The following is a 21,032-nucleotide window of genomic DNA, read 5'->3' on the forward strand; positions in this document are numbered from 1 at the left end:
ACATATTAGCAAACAGCAGGTTCAATAGTAGCCAAAAAACTAATAATTGGTTAAGAAGCAATCTCCCAAAAGGTCATTTTAAAAGTGGAAACCATAAACATGTCAATTTAATGCAATGTTAAATCTGATAAATATCGGAGGAACAACACATTGTATAAAAGAATGTATGGCTTGCAAAGCAACCTATTTGGTTTATGCAGTGTTCTGCCAATGTGGGTCATACGATATAGGAAAACCTATACTCCCACGACATGTCAAATTAAAGGAGCATTTTATATGAATGTCTATGAAAAAAGGTATCCCAAATTAATCAAACATGTCCATACCCATCATAGAGGTGATGCGACAATTCTGCGTTTTACAGGATCAAAGACAATACCACAAGGAGGCGATAGACATAAGTTACTACTACACCTCAACAAACCTGGGAAACATATTCGCCAGAAGACTAGCTTCACTCATCAGGAGGGCGTTATACTAGAAGAAGAGGGGACGGGAAGAAAAACGTTAGACATGAACATGAAGCCAGGAAGTATACCGATGAAGGATATGAGGTGCGGCAAAAAAGACCCAAGACAACATACTCCGAAGGGAGGTAAGAAAATTTCTAAAACAATCCACAGGGAGGAGATTGGAACAAAACAAAATCCTCTAAACTGCATGCTCGCAAATGCCAGAAGCCTGACAAACAAGATGGAAGAACTAGAAGCTGCAATATCTACAGGTAACTAAAACATAGTGGGAATAACCGAGACATGGTTACATGAAAGCTGTGACTGGGCAGTTAACTTACAGGGTTACAGTCTGTTTAGAAAGGATCATAAAAGAGAGGAGAGGCTTTTCTTTATGTAAAGTCTTGTCTAAAGTCCACTTTAACCCCTTAGCGATCGCCGATACGCCTTTTAACGGCGGCCGCTAAGGGTACTTAAACCACAGCGCCGTTAATTAACGGCGCTGTGGAAAAAGTCAATAGCGCCCCCCACAGGCCGATTTTCTCCGAGGTCTCGGCTGCCGGGGGTAGCCGAGACCCCAGAGAACATGATTCGGGGGGTTTTTAACCCACCCCGCATTGCGATCGCCGGTAATTAACCGTTTACCGGCGATCGTAAAAAAAAAAAAAAAAAGCGATCTCTTTTTAATTTCTCTGTCCTCCGATGTGATCGCACATCGGAGGACAGAGAAAAGGGGTCCCAGGTGGCCCCCCAATACTCACCTAGCTCCCCCGATGCTCCTCGTGTCTCCCGGTGGGCGCCACCATCTTTAAAATTGCGGGCGCATGCGCAGTGCGCCCGCCGGCCGGCACCGGGAGAATCTTTGGGGTCTCGGCTGCCGGGGGTAGGGTTAGGTTAGGGTTAGGGTTAGGGGTAGGGTTAGGTTAGGGTTAGGGGTAGGGTTAGGATTGGGGCTAAATATAGGGTTTGGGTTGGGGCTAAATTTAGGGTTAGGGTTGGGGCTAAATTTAGGGTTAGGCTTCTTTCACACTTACGTCGGCCCGACATACCGACGCACGTTGTGAAAATTGTGCACGTGGGCAGCAGCTGTAGTTTTTCAACGCATCCGCTGCCCAATCTATGTCCTGGGGAGGAGGGGGCGGAGTTACGGCCACGCATGCGCGGTCAGAAATGGCGGATGCGACGTACAAAAAAACGTTTCATTGAACGTTTTTTTGTGCCGATGCTCCGCCAAAACACAACTGATCCAGTGCACGACGGACGCGACGTGTGGCCATCCGTCACGATCCGTCGGCAATACAAGTCTATGGGCAAAAAACGCATCCTGCGGGCACATTTGCAGGATCCGTTTCTTGTCCAAAACGACGGATTGCGACGGAATGCCAAACGACGCAAGTGTGAAAGTAGCCTTAGGGCTAGGGTTAGGGTTGGGGCTAAAGTTAGGGCTAGGGTTGGGGCTAAAGTTAGGGTTAGAGCTGGGATTAGGGTTAGGGTTTGGATTAGGGTTAGTATTAGGGTTAGGGTTGGCATTAGGGTTACGCTTGGGATTAGGGTTAGGTTTGGGATTAGGGTTAAGGTTAGGGTTGTGATTAGGGGTGTATTGGGATTAGGGTTAGGTTTGAGGTTAGGGTTGAGATTAGGATTAGGGGTGTGTTGGATTTAGGGTTTTGATTAGGGTTATGGTTAGGGTTGACATTAGGGTTGTTTTGGGGTAAGGGTTGTGATTATGGTTAGGGTTAGTGATTAGGATTATGGATCAGGTTGGGATTAGGGTTAGGGGTGTGTTGGGGTTAGGGTTGGAGCTAGAATTGGGGGGTTTCCACTGTTTAGGTACATCAGGGGGTCTCCAAACACGACAGCCAATTTTGCGCTCAAAAAGTCAAATGGTGCTCCCTCCATTCCGAGCTCTGCCGTGCGCCCAAACAGTGGGTTACCCCCACATATGGGGCATCAGCGTACTCGGGATAAATTGGACAACAACTTCTGGGGTCCAATTTCTCTTGTTACCCTTGTGAAAATAAAAACTTGGGGGCTACAATATCTTTTTTGTGAAAAAAAAAATATTTTTTTATTTTCACGACTCTGCATTCTAAACTTCTGTGAAGCACTTGGGCATTCAAAGTTCTCACCACACATCTAGATAAGTTCCTTGGGGGGGTCTAGTTTCCAAAATGGGGTCACTTGTGGGAGGTTACTACAGTTTAGGTATATCAGGGGCTCTGCAATCGCAACATAATGCCCACAGACCATTCTATCAAAGTCTGCATTCCAAAAAGGCGCTCCTTACCTTCCGAGCTCTGCCGTGCGCCCAAACAGTGGTTTACCCCCACATATGGCGCATCAGCATACTCGGGATAAATTGGACAACAACTATTGCAGTCCAATTTCTCCTGTTACCCTTGTGAAAATAAAAACTTGGGGGCTACAATATCTTTTTTGTGGAAAAAAAAATATTTTTTATTTTCACGACTCTGCATTCTAAACTTCTGTGAAGCACTTGGGCATTCAAAGTTCTCACCACACATCTAGATAAGTTCCTTGGGGGGTCTAGTTTCCAAAATGGGTCACTTGTGGGGGGTTACTACAGTTTAGGTACATCAGGGGCTCTGCAATCGCAACATAATGCCCACAGACCATTCTATCAAAGTCTGCATTCCAAAAAGGCGCTCCTTCCCTTCCGAGCTCTGCCGTGCGCCCAAACAGTGGTTTACCCCCACATATGGCGCATCAGCGTACTCGGGATAAATTGCACAACAACAATTGCAGTCCAATTTCTCCTGTTACCCTTGTGAAAATAAAAACTTGGGGGCTACAATATCTTTTTTGTGGAAAAAAAAAATATTTTTTATTTTCACGACTCTGCATTCTAAACTTCTGTGAAGCACTTGGGCATTCAAAGTTCTCACCACACATCTAGATAAGTTCCTTGGGGGGTCTAGTTTCCAAAATGGGGTCACTTGTGGAGGGTTTCTACTGGTTAGGTACATCAGGGGCTTTGCAAACGCAACATAATACCCGCAGACCATTCTATCAAAGTCTGCATTCCAAAACGGCGCTCCTTCCTTCCGAGCTCTGCCGTGCGCCCAAACAGTGGTTTACCCCCACATATGGGGTACCAGCATACTCAGGACAAATTGGACAACAACTTTTGGGGTCCAATTTCTCTTGTTACCCTTGTGAAAATAAAAACTTGGGGGCTACAATATCTTTTTTGTGGAAAAAAAAAATATTTTTTATATTCACGGCTCTGCATTATAAACTTCTGTGAAGGACTTGGGCATTCAAGGTTCTCACCACACATCTAGATAAGTTCCATGGGGGGTCTAGTTTCCAAAATGGGGTCACTTGTGGGGGATTTCTACTGTTTAGGCACATCAGGGGCTCTCCAAACGCGACATGGCGTCCGATCTCAATTCCAGCCAATTCTACATTGAAAAAGTAAAACGGCACTCTTTCTCTTCCAAGCTCTGCAGTGCGCCCAAACAGTGGTTTACCCCCACATATTGGGTATCGACGTACTCAGGAGAAATTGCACAACATTAGTGGTCTAATTTCTCCTGTTACCCTTGTGAAAATAAAAACTTGGGGGCAAAAAGATCATTTTTGTAGAAAAAATGCGATTTTTTTATTTTTTTCACGGCTCTACATTATAAACTTCTGTGAAGCACATGGGGGTTCAAAGTGCTCACCACACATCTAGATATGCTCCTTAAGGGGTCTAGTTTCCAAAATGGGGTCACTTGTGGGGGTTTCCACTGTTTAGGCACATCAGAGGCTCTCCAAACACGACATGGCGTCCAATCTCAATTCCAGCCAATTCTACATTGAAAAAGTAAAACGGCGCTCCTTCACTTCCAAGCTCTGCAGTGCGCCCAAACAGTGGTTTACCCTCACATATCAGGTATCCACGTATTCAGGAGAAATCGCACAACAACTTTTGTGGTCTAATTTCTCCTATTACCCTTGTGAAAATAAGAATTTGTGGGCGAAAAGATCATTTTTGTGTAAACAAAAGCGATTTTTTATTTTCACGGCTCTACGTTATAAACTTCTGTGAAGCACTTGGGGGTTCAAAGTGCTCACCACACATCTAGATAAGTTCCTTAAGGGGTCTAGTTTCCAAAATGGTGTCACTTGTTGGCAGTTTCCACTGTTTAGGCACATCAGGGGCTCTCTAAACGTGACATGGCGTCCGATCTCAATTCCAGCCAATTCTGCATTGAAAAAGTCAAACGGCGCTCCTTCACTTCTAAGTTCTGCGGTGCGCCCAAATAGTGGTTTACCCCCACATATGGGGTATTGGCGTATTCAGGAGAAATTGCGTAATAAAATTTATGGTTACATTTCTGTTTTTACACTTGTGAAAATAAAAAAAATGGTTCTGAATTAAGAGGTTTGCAAAAAAAAGTTAAATGTTCATTTTTTCCTTCCACATTGTTTCAGTTCCTGTGAAGCACGTAAAGGGTTAATAAACTTCTTGAATGTGGTTTTGAGAACCTTGAGGGGTGTAGTTTTTAGAATGGTGTCACACTTCATTATTTTCTATCATATAGACCCCTCAAAATGACTTCAAATGTGATGTGGTCCCTAAAAAAAAATGGTGTTGTAAAAATGAGAAATTGCTGGTCAACTTTTAACCCTTATAACTCCCTAACAAAAAAAATTTTGTTTCCAAAATTGTGCTGATGTAAAATAGATATGTGGGAAATGTTATTTATTAACTATTTTTTGTGACATATCTCTCTGATTTAAGGGCATAAAAATACAAAGTTTGAAAATTGCAAAATTTAAAAAATTTTCGCCATATTTCCGTTTTTTTCATAAATAATCGCAAGTAATATCGAAGAAATGTTACCACTAACGTGAAGTACAATATGTCACAAAAAAACAGTCTCAGAATCAGCGGGATCCGTTGAAGCGTTCCAGAGTTATAACCTCATAAAGTGACAGTGGTCAGAATTGCAAAAATTGGCCTGGTCATTAAGTACCAAATTGGCTCTGTCACTAAGGGGTTAACCCCTTTCTGACATCAGATGTACTATCCTGTCATATAGTACATCATATGCGATCAGTCGTGCTCACAGGGGTGTCAGCTGATTATCACAGCTGACATCCGGAACTATGTGCCAGGAGCGGTGACGGACCGCTCCCAGCACCTTAACCCCCGGAACACTGCGATCAAACAAGATTGCAGCGTTCCAGGGGCATAGAGAAGCATTGCGCAGGAAGGGGGCTCCCTGCGTGCTTCCCTGAGACCTTCAGAACAACGCTATGTGAACACGTTGTTCCGAGGGTGTTCTCTCTGCTGGCCCCCGGATCCAAGATGGCTGCGGGGTCCTTCCGGGTCCTGCAGGGAGGTGGCTTGCCAGTGCCTGCTGAGAGCAGGCGCTGAGAAGCCTCCTGCACTGCCTGTCAGACCGCTAATCTGAAACAGTGCTCTGCAAAGTGTCTGATCAGCAATCTGACACTATATAGTGATGTCCACCCTGGGACAATGCAAAAAAGTTAAAAAAAAAATTATACTGTGTAAAAATATTTTTTTTTAAATTCCTAAATAAAGAAAAAAATAAATATTGTTCCAATAAATACATTTCTTTATGTAAATAAAAAACAATAAAAGTACACATATTTAGTATAGCCGCGTCCGTAACGACCTAGAGAATGCCAAGAGTTTGCAAAACAAAAGGTGGCTACTGTTAGGAGTCGAGTTTCCTCTGCTGCACAGGGGGAATCTCGATCCGTGTCTGCTGCGGTCCCCCATTCGGTATCGGCCGCAGTGGGCTCTGCTCAGCGGAGACGTCGCTCCCAGCGTCTCGCTGGGGCTGATTCGGTGCATAGGGTCACTACTGCCTTTTCTGGCTTTCCTATGGTACCCTGCACTGATCTGCGGCGAGCGAGCCTCTCTGGGACTAAGTCCTTGTTTACTCACACTGAGCATGCCCAGGGCAGGGTCTCCCATTGGAGGTCGAGGGCCACATGTTCGGTCACATGCTCAGGTGCTGCAGTACATTCCATTGGTCCTTCTGGAAGGTCCTGAAAGGGCAAAACATGCTCAGGTACTGCAGCACTTTCCATTGGTCCTTCTGGAAGGTCCTGAAAGGGCAAAAACTTCAGTAGCAGCTTCCTGTGCTGCAACTATATAAACTGCGCATGACCGCACGGCCATGCGCTAGTATTGTCTTATGTTATGTGCTTTGCGCCAGTGTGGTCACATGTATGTGTGTTCAGGGACCCGGCTGAAATAAGCCCCTAGAATGCTGGCTCCTCCGGCGAGGAGATTGAGTCTGAGTGTATTCAGGGACCCGGCTGAAATAAGCCCCTAGAATGCTGGCTCCTCCGGCGAGGAGTTTTGTGTGTTTGTGTGACCACTGACTGCTCTCTGTTTGGGCAGTTAGCCTGTGCCTCTGTGGAGTCTAACAGGGCACAGTGCTTTCCTTTCACGGCTACTCAGTGAATTAACTGAGTTAGTCTATACCGCCATATAGCTCCGCCGTTTGCTAGCAGCAGGTACTCCTGCACGGTGGACCCCGGGCTGCGAACGCACCAATATCAATAAACATCTCTATTTACTCGGTGCGTTACGCTAGCCCTAACAGCTACTTTGAAGAATCTAGAATATAAGACATAATTTCAGTTGTTTCACACTTTTTTGTTAAGTATATAATTCCACATGTGTTAACTCATAGTTTTGATGCCTTCAGTCTGAATGTACAATTTTCATAGTCATGAAAATACAGAAAAATATTTAAATGAGAAGGTGTGTCCAAACTTTTGGTCTGTACTGTATGGGATATCAGTGTACTCAGGACAAAGTGGACAACAACTTTTGTTGTCCAATTTCTCCTGTTACCCTTGGGAAAATAAAAATATGGGGCTAAAAAAATTATTTTTGTGGGAAAAAAATTATATTTTATTTTCACGGCTCTGCATTATAAACTTTAGTGAAACACTTGGGGGTTCAAAGTTCTCAAAACACATCTAGATAAGTTCCTTGGGGGTTGTAGTTTCCAAAATGATGTCACTTGTGGGGGGTTTCTACTGCTTAGGCACATCAGGGGCTCTTCAAATGCAACATGACGCCCGCAGACCATTCCATCAAAGTCTGCATTCCAAACGTCACTACATCCCTTCCAAGCCCCGACATGTGTCCAAACAGTAGTTTTCTCCTACATATTGGGTATCAGAGTACACAGGACAAATTGAAGAACAGCTTTTTGAGGGCCCAATTTCTTCTCTACCCTTGTGAAAATACAAAATTGGGGCTAAAAAATCATTTTTGTGGAAAAATATGATTATTTATTTTCACGGCTCTGCGTTATAAACTTTAGTGAAACATTTGTGGGTTCAAAGTTCTCACAACAATCTAGATAAGTTCCTTGGGGGGTCTAGTTTCCAATATGGGGTCACTTGTGAGGGCTTTCTACTGTTTAGATACATCAGTGGCTTTGCAAACGCAACATGACGCTCGCAGACCATTCCATCAAAGTCTGCATTCCAAAACGGCGCTCCTTCCCTTCCGAGCTCTGCCATGAACCCAAACGGTGGTTCCCCCCCCATATGAAGTATCAGCGTACTCAGCACAAATTGCACAACAACTTTTGGGGTCTAATTTCTCCTGTTACTCTTGGTAAAAATAAAAATTGGGGGCGAAAAGATCATTTTTGTGAAAAAAAATATGATTTTTTATTTTTATGGCTCTACATTATAAACTTTTGTGAAGCACTTGGGTGTTCAAAGTGCTCACCACACATCTAGATAAGTTCCTTAGGGGTCCTACATTACAAAACAGTGTCATTTGTGGGGGGTTCCACTGTTTAGGCACATCAGGGGCTCTCCAAACGCGACATGGCATCCGATCTCAATTCCAGTCAATTTTGCACTGAAAAGTCAAACGGTGCTCTTTCCAAGCTCTGCCATGCGCCCAAACAGTGGTTTACCTCCACATATGGGGTATCGGCGTACTCAGGACAAATTGTACAACAACTTTTGGGGTTCAATTTCTCCTGTTACCCTTGGTAAAATAAAACCTTGTATTTGAAGTAAATTTTTTGTGAAAAAAATTTAAATGTTCATTTTTTTAAACCTTCCAAAAATTCCTGTGAAGCACCTGAAGGGTTAATGACCTTCTTAAATGTGGTTTTGAGCACCTTGAGGGGTGCAGTATTTAGAATGGTGTCACTTTTGGGTATTTTCTATCATATAGATCCCTCAAAGTGACTTCAAATGTAATGTGGTCCTTAGATAAAAAAAATGGTGTTGTAAAAATGAGAAATCGCTTGTCAACTTTTAACCCTTATAAAAAAAAATTGTTCCAAAATTGTTCTTATGGAAAGTAGACATGTTGGCAATGTTACTTATTATGTATTTTGTGTGACATATCTGTGTGATTTAAGGGCATGAAAATTCAAAGTTGGAAAATTGCAAAATTTCCAAAATTTTTGCCAAATTTCTTTTTTTTTCCACAAATAAATGCAAGTCATATCAAAGAAATTTTACCACTGTCATGAAGTACAATATGTCACGAGAAAACAATGTCAGAAGCACCAGGATCCATTGAAGCGTTCCAGAGTTATAACCTCATAAATGGACAGTGGTCAGAATTGTTAAAATTAACGTGTGAACCACCTTCGGGGGTAAAGGGGTTAAGGGAGGATATTAGCGAAGCGAATGAGGATGTCGAGTCCATATGGGTCGAAATACATGGAGGGAAAAATAGTAACAAAATTCTCATTGGGGCCTCTTACAAACCCCCAAATATAACAGAAATCATGGAGAGTCTACTACTAAAGCAGATAGATGAAGCTGCAACCCATAATGAGGTCCTGGTTATGGGGGACTTTAACTACCCTGATATTAACTGGGAAACAGAGACCTGCGAAACCCATAAAGGTAACAGGTTTCTGCTAATAACCAAGAAAAATTATCTTTCACAATTGGTGCAGAATCCAACCAGAGGAGCAGCACTTTTAGACCTAATACTATCTAATAGACCTGACAGAATAACAAATCTGCAGGTGGTCGGGCATCTAGGAAATAGTGACCACAATATTGTACAGTTTCACTTGTCTTTTGCAAGGGGGACTTGTTAGGGAGTCACAAAAACACTGAACTTTAGGAAGACAAAGTTTGACCAGCTTAGAGATGCCCTTAATCTGGTTGACTGGGACAATATCCTCAGAAATAAGAATACAGATAATAAATGAGAAATGTTTAAGAACATCCTAAATAGGCACTGTAAGCGGTTTATAACTTGTGGGAATAAAAGGACAAGAAATAGGAAAAACCCAAAGTGGCTAAACAAAGAAATAAGAGGAGCAACAGTAAAAAGAATGCATTTATACTGCTAAAGCAGGATGGCACCGCTGAAGCTCTAGAAAACTATAGGGAGACAAATACTTTATCTAAAAAACTAATTAAAGCTGCCAAAAGGAAACAGAGAAGCACATTGCTAAGGAGAGTAAAACTAATCCCAAACTGTTCTTCAACTATATCAATAGTAAAAGAATCAAAAGTGAAAGTGTAGGCTCCTTAAAAAATTTGTGAGGAAAGAATGGTTATAGATGACAAGGAAAAAGCTAATATATTAAACACCTTCTTTTCCACGGTATTCACGGTGAAAAATGAAATGCTACAGTCTACCTATGGGGAGTGCATTATACTATATAGTCTGCTTATGATGGTGCATTACGCGATATGTTCTGCTTTTGAGGAGTACATTATACTATTTGGAGGCCTATGAGGAGTGGATTATAATAAATTGAGGACTATTTGGTGCATTATACTATATGGAGGCTATTTAGGGGGCCATCATACAGTGTGGAGATTACAGTGAGGGGGTCATACAGTGTTGGAGCCATTAAAAAGTTTGGGGGCTAGTAAGGATTCAGTATTCTGTGTGGGTGGTACTATACAGTGTGAGGGCATTATACTTTGTATAACAGAACATCATACAGTGTAGAAGGGAACTGTACAGGGGGAGACTTGGGACATTATTAAATGTTAAGTGGGCACTTATTGTTATATGGGAACTCAGGTTATTGTGACTGTCAAAGGGGCACACAGAGGGTATTATTACTTTCTAGGGGGCAAAATGTTGGCACTGTTTTCTAGGGCACTTGTACATGGCACTATTATATTCTAGAGGAGTAGTTTTACCATGTAGATGACACACAGTACCACACAGTAGGTGCAGTAATGGGGACACATAAGGCAGCAGCGACTTAGTATTGTGGTATCAGCAGGAAAAGTAGTTTATGCAGTTTGGGAATAGATAGTGACAGTGCTGGAAATGTGAACAAATTTGTCTTTGTTGTGATCTCTGCAGCTGAGTCAAGGCTGGACAAGTTGTCGCTTTGGTCTGAGCCAGATGGAAAGGATAGGAAAAGTGAATGATTCCACCAGAAAGAACATAATCTGTAAGTCACTATCTAACTGAATTTTAATCACAGGACTTGTATCTACCACTATATGGTCATTATATGGTGGTAATATCAGTGTTAAGGCCCCGTCACACATAGCGACGCTTAAGCGATCCCGACAACGATACGACCTGTCAGGGATCGTTGCTGCGTCGCTATGTGGTCGCTGGTGAGATGTCACACAGTGCGATCTCCCCAACGACGCAGCAGCGATGCGGCGAACTGTAGCGACCTGTAGAACGATGCTATTTCATGATAATTCAATGGGACGTCCTGTCAACGAGGTCGTTGGTAAGGTGTCAAACACAGCGATGTGTGCTACCCAGCGGGACCTCAACGATCAAAAAATGGTCCAGGCCATTCCGACACGACCAGCGATCTCACAGCAGGGGCCTGATCGCTGCTACGTGTCACACATAGCGAGATCGCTACTGAGATCGCTGTTGCGTCACAAAACTTGTGACTCAGCAGCGATCTCGCTAGCGATCTCGCTATGTGAGACGGGGGCTTTAGTCTTTGTATAGAGATTTATTTTAGTAAAAGCTCCGTCATTTGATAAGGTTCTCATATACCTACAATTAGGGTGTGTCACCATAGTTATCAGGGTTACCTGGTTAGGGGCCCATTCAAACGTTTTGCCCCCTTGAACCAAAACCCTAGCTACGCCTCTGACTAAAGGTACCGTCACACTAGACGATATCGCTAGCGATCCGTGACCTTGCAGCGTCCTTGCTAGCGATATCGTCCAGTGTGACAGGCAGCAGCGATCAGGCCCCTGCTGTGCTGTCGCTGGTCGGGGAAGAAAGTCCAGAACTTTATTTGGTCGCTGGACTCCCCGCAGACATCGCTGAATCGGCGTGTGTGACACCGATTCAGTGATGTCTTCACTGGTTACCAGGGTAAACATCGGGTAACTAAGCGCAGGGCCGCGCTTAGTAACCCGATGTTTACCCTGGTTACCATCCTAAAGGTAAAAAAAAGCAAACACTACATACTTACCTACAGCCGTCTGTCCTCCAGCGCTGTGCTCTGCACTCCTCCTGCTCTGGCTGTGAGCGTCGGTCAGCCGGAAAGCAGAACGGTGACGTCACCGCTCTGCTTTCCGGCCGCTGTGCTCACAGCCAGTACAGGAGGAGTGCAGAGCACAGCGCTGGAGGACAGACGGCTGTAGGTAAGTATGTAGTGTTTGTTTTTTTTTACTTTTAGGATGGTAACCAGGGTAAACATCGGGTTTACTAAGCGCGGCCCTGCGCTTAGTTACCCGATGTTTACCCTGGTTACCAGCATCGTTGGTCGCTGGAGAGCTGTCTGTGTGACAGCTCTCCAGCGACCAAACAGCGACGCTGCAGCGATCCGGATCGTTGTCGGTATCGCTGCAGCGTCGCTAAGTGTGAAGGTACCTTAAGTCTTTGATAGCTTTGGACTGTCAAGTAGGCATTTCATGCCATAATTATTGTTATCCTATTCATTCCTAAACTGTTCAATTTTTTGCTGTATATATTGCTATTATTACTGGTTTACAAACATAATAATTTATCCTTATGTATTACATAAATATAAAGGGATTTAACTGATATTTAGTGTCTATTATATGTTGTAGGTATTGGAGGTTTTGACATTAGCTCCATTATGAGCAGGTCAGTGATTATGCCTTGTGAACCCCTTCATGACCGGAAGTATTTTCACTTTTGCGTTTTCATTTTCTGCTCCCCTTCTTCTTTTTTATTTTTTGGTCAATCTGGACATCTGAGGGCTTGTTTTTTGAAGGACAAGTTGTATTTTTGAACAACACCATCTCAGGTTGGGTGAGGGCTTATTTTTTCTGTGCTGAGCTGATGTTTTTAATTATAGCATTTTGGTGAAGATATGTTCTTTTGATCACCCGTTATTGCATTTTAATGCAATGTTGTGGCGACCAAAAAAACGTAATTCTGGCGTTTTGACCATTTTTCTTGCTACGCTGTTTAGCGATCAGGTTAATCCTTTTTTTATTGATAGATCTGGCGATTCTCAATGCGGCAATACCAAATATGTGTAGGTTTGATTTTTTTTTATTCTTTTACTTTGAATGGAGCGAAAGGGGGGTGATTTGAACTTTTATATTTTTTTATATTTTTAAAAACATTTTTTTTGCTTTTTGCATGCTTCAATAGTCTCTATGGGAGACTAGAAGCTGCCATAACCCGATCGGCTCTGCTACATACAGGCGATGATCAGGACGCCTGTATATAGCAGAATTACTCACTTGCTATGAGCGCAGACCACCAGGCGGTGCTCATAGCAAGCCGGCAGTGACAACCATAGAGGTCTGCAGGACACCTCTGGTAGTCATGCCAACCCATCGGTGACCCACGAACATGTGACGGCGTCACCGATGAGCGAATTTCCGGGGCACTTGTCGGAAGTGCGTGTTAAATGCCGCTGTCATAGTTTGACAGCAGCATTTAACAGGTTAACAGCCACGGGAGGATCGTGATTCCTCCAGCGGCTGTTAGCGGCACATGTCAGCTATTCAAAACAGCTGACGTGTCGGAACAGATGTGGGTTTAGCGTCGGAGCCCACATCAAAGGGAGGGTGTCCGAATTCAGCGTACATTTGTCGGAAAATGGTTAATCCCCATCTTTGTGGCTTTTTAAATTGCTTTAATACTGTATGTTGTCTGTCTTTTATCATGTGATTATCAATAACTAAATATTTATTATCTTATGGTGATCCCTGTATTTGACATGTCTCTTTCTTCTCCCCTTTTTTAGATAAACTTTAGATTAAGGACTATTTAATCATTCCTAAAAGCAAAGTTACACTACTTTCCATACCTGTCTGAATGGCACAGTAAATATCAAAGTTTATTATTATTGTAGATATTAGCCCAATGAGACCTTGACCTATGCTTTGTGTAATATTACACAGCTGTCTAGTGCTGATATCATGTATATTACACATATCAAAAATATAAAAGCTACTAATACCAAATATAAAAATGTCAACCTCCAAGTAAACATTTTATATGAGTAATATAAATATTTTTAAAATGCAAATAACTTAGTCTTAAAATTAAAGACTTTAGAAACAATCGAATCTAAATTGAAAATCCATTTTCTCTACATTATAGATATCTTTTGAATGTAATCACCCCCTTTGCCATCTTTGGGTACCTATTCTATCCCTGAAAATACTAATCTGTTAATGTCATCTTTATGTGTTTGAATAAAATGATGAGATACATGGTGTACCAAAAATGTTTTGGCTATATTTCGAAAATATTCTCATAATTTGATTTACAATGTTCTTTTTGTACAGCCCAAGTGGAATTTACCATATCCAAATGTGATGTAATAAATTACCCCTCGTAAATAGCACAAGATAAACGCTTTGATTTTAAATGTTATTTTTTTTCTTCTGGGCCTATGATGTCCTAGATACACTGATTGGATTTTGTATACTTTAACCCTTTTACCCCAAAGGGTGGTTTGCACGTTATGGACCGGGCCAATTTTTACAATTCTGACCACTGTCCCTTTATTAAGTTATAACTCTGGAACGCTTCAACGGATCCCGGTGATTCTGACATTGTTTTCTCTTGACATATTGTACTTCATGATAGTGGTAAAATTTCTTTGATATTACCTGCTTTTATTTGTGAAAAAAATGGAAATTTGGTGAAAATTTTGAAAATTTCGCAATTTTCCAACTTTGAATTTTTATGCAATTAAATCACAGAGATATGTCACACAAAATACTAAATAAGTAACATTTCCCACATGTCTACTTTACATCAGCACAATTTTGGAACCAATTTTTTTTTTGTTAGGGAGTTATAAGGGTTAAAAGTTGACCAGCAATTTCTCATTTTTACAACACCATTTTTTTTAGGGACCACATCTCATTTTAAGTCATTTTGAGGGGTCTATATGATAGAAAATACCCAAGTGTGACACCATTCTAAAAACTGCACCCCTCAAGGTTCTGAAAACCACATTCAAGAAGTTTATTAACCCTTCAGGTGTTTCGCAGGAATTTTTGGAATGTTTAAATAAAAATTAACATTTAACTTTTTTTCACAAAAAATTTACGGTACTTCAGTTCCAATTTGTTTTATTTTACCAAGGGTAACAGGAGGAAATGGACCACAAACTTTGTTGTACAATTTGTCCTGAGTATGCCGATACCCCATAAGTGGAGGTAAACCACTGTTTGGGTGCATGACAGAGCTCGGAAGCGAAAGAACGCGATATGACTTTTCAATACAAAATTGACTGGAATTAAGATGGGACGCCATGTTGCGCTTGGAGAGCCACTGATGTGCCTAAACATTGAAACCCCCCACAAGTGACACCATTTTGGAAAGTAGACCCCCTAAGGAACTTATCTAGAGGTGTGGTGAGCACTTTGACACACCAAGTGCTTCACAGAAGTTTATAAGGCAGAACCGTAAAAATAAAAAATCATTTTTTTTCACAAAAATTATTTTTCACCCCCAATTTTTTATTTTCCCAATGGTAAGAGAAGAAATTGGACCCAAAAAGTTGTTGTACAATTTGTCCTGAGTACGCTGATACCCCATATGTGGGGGTAAACCACTGTTTGGGCGCATGGGAGAGCTCGGAAGGGAAGGAGCGCCATTTGACTTTTCAATGCAAAATTGACAGGAATTGAGATGGGACGCCATGTTGCGTTTGGAGAGCCACTGATGTGCCTAAACATTGAAACCCCCCACAAGTGACACCATTTTGGAACGTAGACCCCCTAAGGAACTTATCTAGATGTGTGGTGAGCACTTTGACCCACCAAGAGCTTCACAGAAGTTTTTAATGCAGAGCCGTAAAAATAAAACAAACATTTTTTCCCCAAAAAATTATATTTTAGCCCCCAGTTTTGTATTTTCCTGAGGGTAACAGGATAAATTGGACCCCAAAAGTTGTTTTCCAATTTGTCCTGAGTACACTGATACCCCATATGTTGGGGTAAACTCCTGTTTGGGCACATGGGAGAGCTCGGAAGGGAAGGAGCACTGTTTTACTTTTTCAACGCAGAATTGGCTGGAATTGAGATCAGACACCATGTCGCGTTTGGAGAGCCCCTGATGTGTCTAAACAGTGGAAACCCCCCAATTATAACTGAAACCCTAATCCAAACACACCCCTAACCCTAATTCCAACGGTAACTGTTGTGGATTCTATTTTTGGGCTCCCTCTGGTGGTTACAGATGGTACTGGGTGACTTGTGTTCTCTGCGGTCTCTGGTGTCCACATGTTCTATCAGGATATGGGAGTTTCCTATTTAACCTGGCTTTCTTGTCATTTCCTCGCCGGCTATCAATGTAATCAGTGTGTCTTGTTACCTCTGCTTCCCGCTTCTGTAATTTTCAGGACAAGCTAAGTTTTTGATTTTCCTGTTCCACGTTTTGCTTAATTTTTGTCTTAGTCCAGCTTGCAGATATGTGATTCCTTTTTGCTGGTTGCTCTAGTGGGCTGATATTACTCCTCATGTTCCATGAGTTGGCACATGAGTTCAAGTAATTTCAGGATGGTTTTTTGTAGGGTTTTTCGCTGACCGCGCAGTTCACTTTTGTATCCTCTCCTATCTAGCTTTAGCGGGCCTCATTTTGCTGAATCTGTTTTCATAACTACGTATGTGCTTTCCTCTCATTTCACCGTCATTACATGTGGGGGGCTGCTATTTCTGTGGGGTGTTTCTCTGGAGGCAAGAGAGGTCTGTGTTTCTTCTAATAGGGGAAGTTAGTCCTTCGGCTGGCGCGAGACGTCTAGGAATCATCGTATGCACGTTCCCCGGCTACAGCTAGTTGTGTGTTTAGGTTCAGGATCGCGGTCAGCTCAGTTTCCATCACCCTAGAGCTTGTTTTGTTTTTTGTGCTTGTCCTTTTGTGATCCCCTGCCATTGGGATCATGATAGGTAACCCTAACCACACCTCTAACCCAGACACACCCCTAAACCTAATCCCAACCCTATTCCCAACCGTAAATGTAATCCAAACCCTAACCCTAACTTTAGCCCCAACCCTAACTGTAGCCTTAACCCTAACTGTATCCTTAACCCTAGCCCTAACCCTAGCCCTAACCCTAGCGCTAACCATAACCCTAGCCCCAACCCTAACCCTAGCCCTAACCCTAACCCTAGCCCTAGCCATAACCCTAGCCCTAACCCTAACCCTAGCCCTAACCCTAACCCTAGCCCTAGCCCTAACCCTAACCCTAACGGGAAAATGGAAATAAATACATTTTTTAAATTTTTAAATTTTTCCCTAACTAAGGGGGTGATGAAGGGGGGTTTGATTTATTTTTATAGCGGGTTTTTTAGCGGATTTTTATGATTGGCAGCCGTCACACACTGAAAGACGCTTTTTATTGCAAAAAAATATTTTTGGCGTTACCACATTTTGAGAGCTATAATTTTTCCATATTTGAGTCCACAGAGTCATGTGAGGTCTTATTTTTTGTGGGACGAGTTGATGTTTTTATTGGTAACATTTTTGGGCACGTGACATTTTTTGATCGCTTTTTATTCCGATTTTTGTGAGGCAGAATGACCAAAAACCAGCTATTCATGAATTTCTTTTGGGGGAGGCGTTTATACCGTTCCGCGTTTGATAAAATTGATAAAGCAGTTTTATTCTTCGGGTCAGTACGATTACAGCAATACCTCATTTATTTATTTTTTATGTTTTGGCGCTTTTATACGATAAAAACTATTTTATAAGAAAAAATAATTATGTTTGCATCGCTTTATTCTGAGGACTATAACTTTTTTATTTTTTTGCTGATGATGCTGTATGACAGCTCGTTTTTTGCGGGACAAGATGACGCTTTCAGCAGTACCATGGTTATTTATATGCGTCTTTTTGATCGCGTGTTATTCCACTTTTTGTTCGGCGGTATGATAATAAAGCGTTGTTTTTTGCCTCGTTTTTTTTTTTTTCTTACGGTGTTCACTGAAGGGGTTATCTAGTGATAGAATTTTATAGGTCAGGTCGTTACGGACGCGGGGATAGTAAATATGTGTACTTTTATTGTTTTTTTTTTTTTTATTTAGATAAAGAAATGTATTTATGGGAAAAAAAAAATTTTTCATTATTTAGGATTTTTTTTTTTTTTTTTTTACACATTTGGAATTTTTTTTTTTACTTTTATACTTTGTCCCGGGGGGGACATCACAGATTGGTGATCTGACAGTTTGCACAGCACTCTGTCAGATCACCGATCTGTCTCAGAGCGCTGCAGGCTTACCAAGCGCCTGCTCTGAGCAGGCACTTGGTAAGCCACCTCCCTCCCTGCAGGACCCGGATGCTGCGGCCATCTTGGATCCGGGCCTGCTTCAGGGAGGGAGGTGAGACCCTCGCAGCAACGCGATCACATCGCGTTGCTGCGGGGGTCTCAGGGAAGCCCGCAGGGAGCCCCCTCCCTGCACGATGCTTCCCTGCACCGCCGGCACACCGCGATCATGTTTGATCACCATGTGTCGGGGGTTAATGTGCCGGGGGCGGTCCGTGACTGCTCCTGGCACAAAGTGCCAGATGTCAGCTGCGATAGGCAGCTGACACCCGGCCGCGATCGGCCGCGCTTCCCCCGTGAGCGCGGCCGATCGCTCTGGACGTACTATTCCGTCCTTGGGAAGTAGGGCCCACCCCACATGGACGGAATAGTACGTCCATTGGCAGAAAGGGGTTAAGTTTGCATGCATAACAATGATTTTAAGCTCTAAAAATGTTTGCATGACTGACAAAAGTATTAACTGTTTTTTTTTAAACACCATATTGTTGGTGATGTCACAGAACAATTCCAATGACTTTTTCCTCTTTCAGGATTGGCCAGTATTTTCTACCACTTGTTTTAATGTTCTTATCTGGTTATTACAGTGCAATATTCAGAATAGTGGATAAATCACTTTACAATGTGCATGGTGTTGTATCCTGTTTGTAATTAGTAATCAAGTCCACAGAAGAGTATTGTTTGACATGTGCTTTAGCTGCTACAAGGGCATCCTGTCATCATCAGATTTAACCCTGCTGTTCTGTTGGTCAAAAATGACCGACTTTGAACTTCAATATTCTTTAAAATATTCAAGATGCAGCTCTGAAACCCGTGGCCGACCGACCCATCCTCATTTAAGTCAATCAACCACAAGTTTCAGAACCGCATCTTGAATACCCCAAAAAATACCAAAGTTCAAAATAGGTCTCCCCAGACCGAACAGAACAGCAGGGTTAAACAGATTTGTTCAAACACTCGCTAGAGAAAATGCTCCCAGCAAGTATGCAGATTAATAAAATTTTGAGCTAATTTTGTCCCCTTAGCAGTTCCCTATGGTTGCTAAAAAAATTGTCCTTCATATGTAAAATAGTTGTGGTTCAGGATAAAATTACAGCACTGCTTGATAAATTATATTTGTTCCTGTGAGTAAGTGACCATCATTTTCAAAAAGGGATGAACTGCCTAACAATTTTTTTTGTTATATCACATTATACAGGGTGGGCCATTTATATGGATATCTACTATATAAAGCTGAATGTGTGTGTGTGTGTGTGTGTATGTATGTATGTCCGGGATTGGCATCTGCACCGTCGCAGCTACAGCCACAAAATTTTGCACAGTCACACGTCTGGACCCCGAGAGGGTCATAGGCTATGTTGTGAGGCGAAATTTTAACCCCGCGCGTTCCAATTCACCAAACAATTTTGCCCCTATCTACATAATGGGGAAAAAAGTGAAAGGAAAAGTGTTGGAGGCGTCGCAGCTATAGCCACAAAATTTTGCACAGTCACACGTCTGGACCCTGAGAGCGTCATAGGCTATGTTGTGAGGTGAAATTTTAACCCCGTGCTTTCCAATTCACCAAACAATTTTGCCCCGATCTACATAATGGGGAAAAAGTGAAAGGAAAAGTGTTGGAGGCATCGCAGCTACAGCCACAACATTTTGCACAGTCACACGTCTGGACCCCGAGCACGTCATAGGCTATGTTGTGAGGTGAAATTTTAACCCCGCGCTTTCCAATTCACCAAACAATTTTGCCCCTATCTACATAATGGGAAAAAATGAAAGGAAAAGTGTAGGAGGCAAATTGACAGCTGCCAGATGTGAACAAGGGGGACTTAAAGAATGAGAGCGATGGCGCCAAAGAGTATATATCGTACAGTTGCTAAGGTGGGGCCCCGACATGGGATACTCACCACACACGGGGATATGAACACACACACAAAATGCGCCACACACTACCACGTGCTTGAACACATATTACCCTCAGCACACATTTCACCACAAATACACCAACCTCGCCACATAAAAGTCGAAACACAAAAGTCGCCGCTCAAAACTCGCCACGCGCAGAACTCGCCACATGCAAAAACTAGGCTCTTGCAAAACTCGCCACAAGTGCAAAACTCACCTCATGGAAAACTCGCCACACGCAAAACTTGCACACGCGGAAAAATTGCCACATGCACAAAAGTTGCAACACATGCAAAAGTTGCCTCACACAAAACTTGCACATACTCAAAAGGCACCACACATAAAACTCGCCACGCGCAAAAGTCGCCATGCGCAAAACTTGCTGCACACAACTTGCTACACTAACCTGTCACATGCAACTCGACACACAAAAAGTTGCTACACGCATGTTGCCACACAAAACTCATCTCACAAAAGTCACTACATGCATGTCGCCACACGCAACTCAACACACACAACTTGACAAACAAAACTCACCCTAAAACACACACAAGTCTGGTATTATCCTTCAAAAATAAAAATCTGATTAATAAGCAGACAAACTACAACAAATGTACCATATAGGAAATACGGCAGCTGTCAGTCACATGACCTGTCTATTATGTGTATGTGTGAGCTAATATATACTGCCAGGGGGAGGGCTTCCTGTTGGCTGGGGATTTATCAGGCTGCCAATTTAGCTTACAAATACTGAGGTAAAAATACTGAGCAAATAACATGTGAACGAGGTCTAATACAGGAGGAGATGACACACAGGTATATACTATATACTGGGGAGATGACACACAGATACATACTATATACAGGAGAGATGATACACAGGTATATACTATATAGAGGAGGAGATGACATACAGGTACATATATACAGTGGGGCAAAAAAGTATTTAGTCAGTCAGCAATAGTGCAAGTTCCAC

General features: G+C 42.4%; 1 protein-coding gene across 1 annotated transcript in view; it reads right to left on the reverse strand.

Moving 5' to 3' along the window:
* Nucleotides 1-21,032, reverse strand: part of TXNRD1 (thioredoxin reductase 1) — a 178,649-nt gene that overhangs the window by 108,935 nt on the left and 48,682 nt on the right. The window lies entirely within an intron of this gene.

Source organism: Ranitomeya imitator, chromosome 4 (assembly GCF_032444005.1).
Source record: "Ranitomeya imitator isolate aRanImi1 chromosome 4, aRanImi1.pri, whole genome shotgun sequence".
Taxonomy (NCBI): Eukaryota; Metazoa; Chordata; class Amphibia; order Anura; family Dendrobatidae; genus Ranitomeya; species Ranitomeya imitator.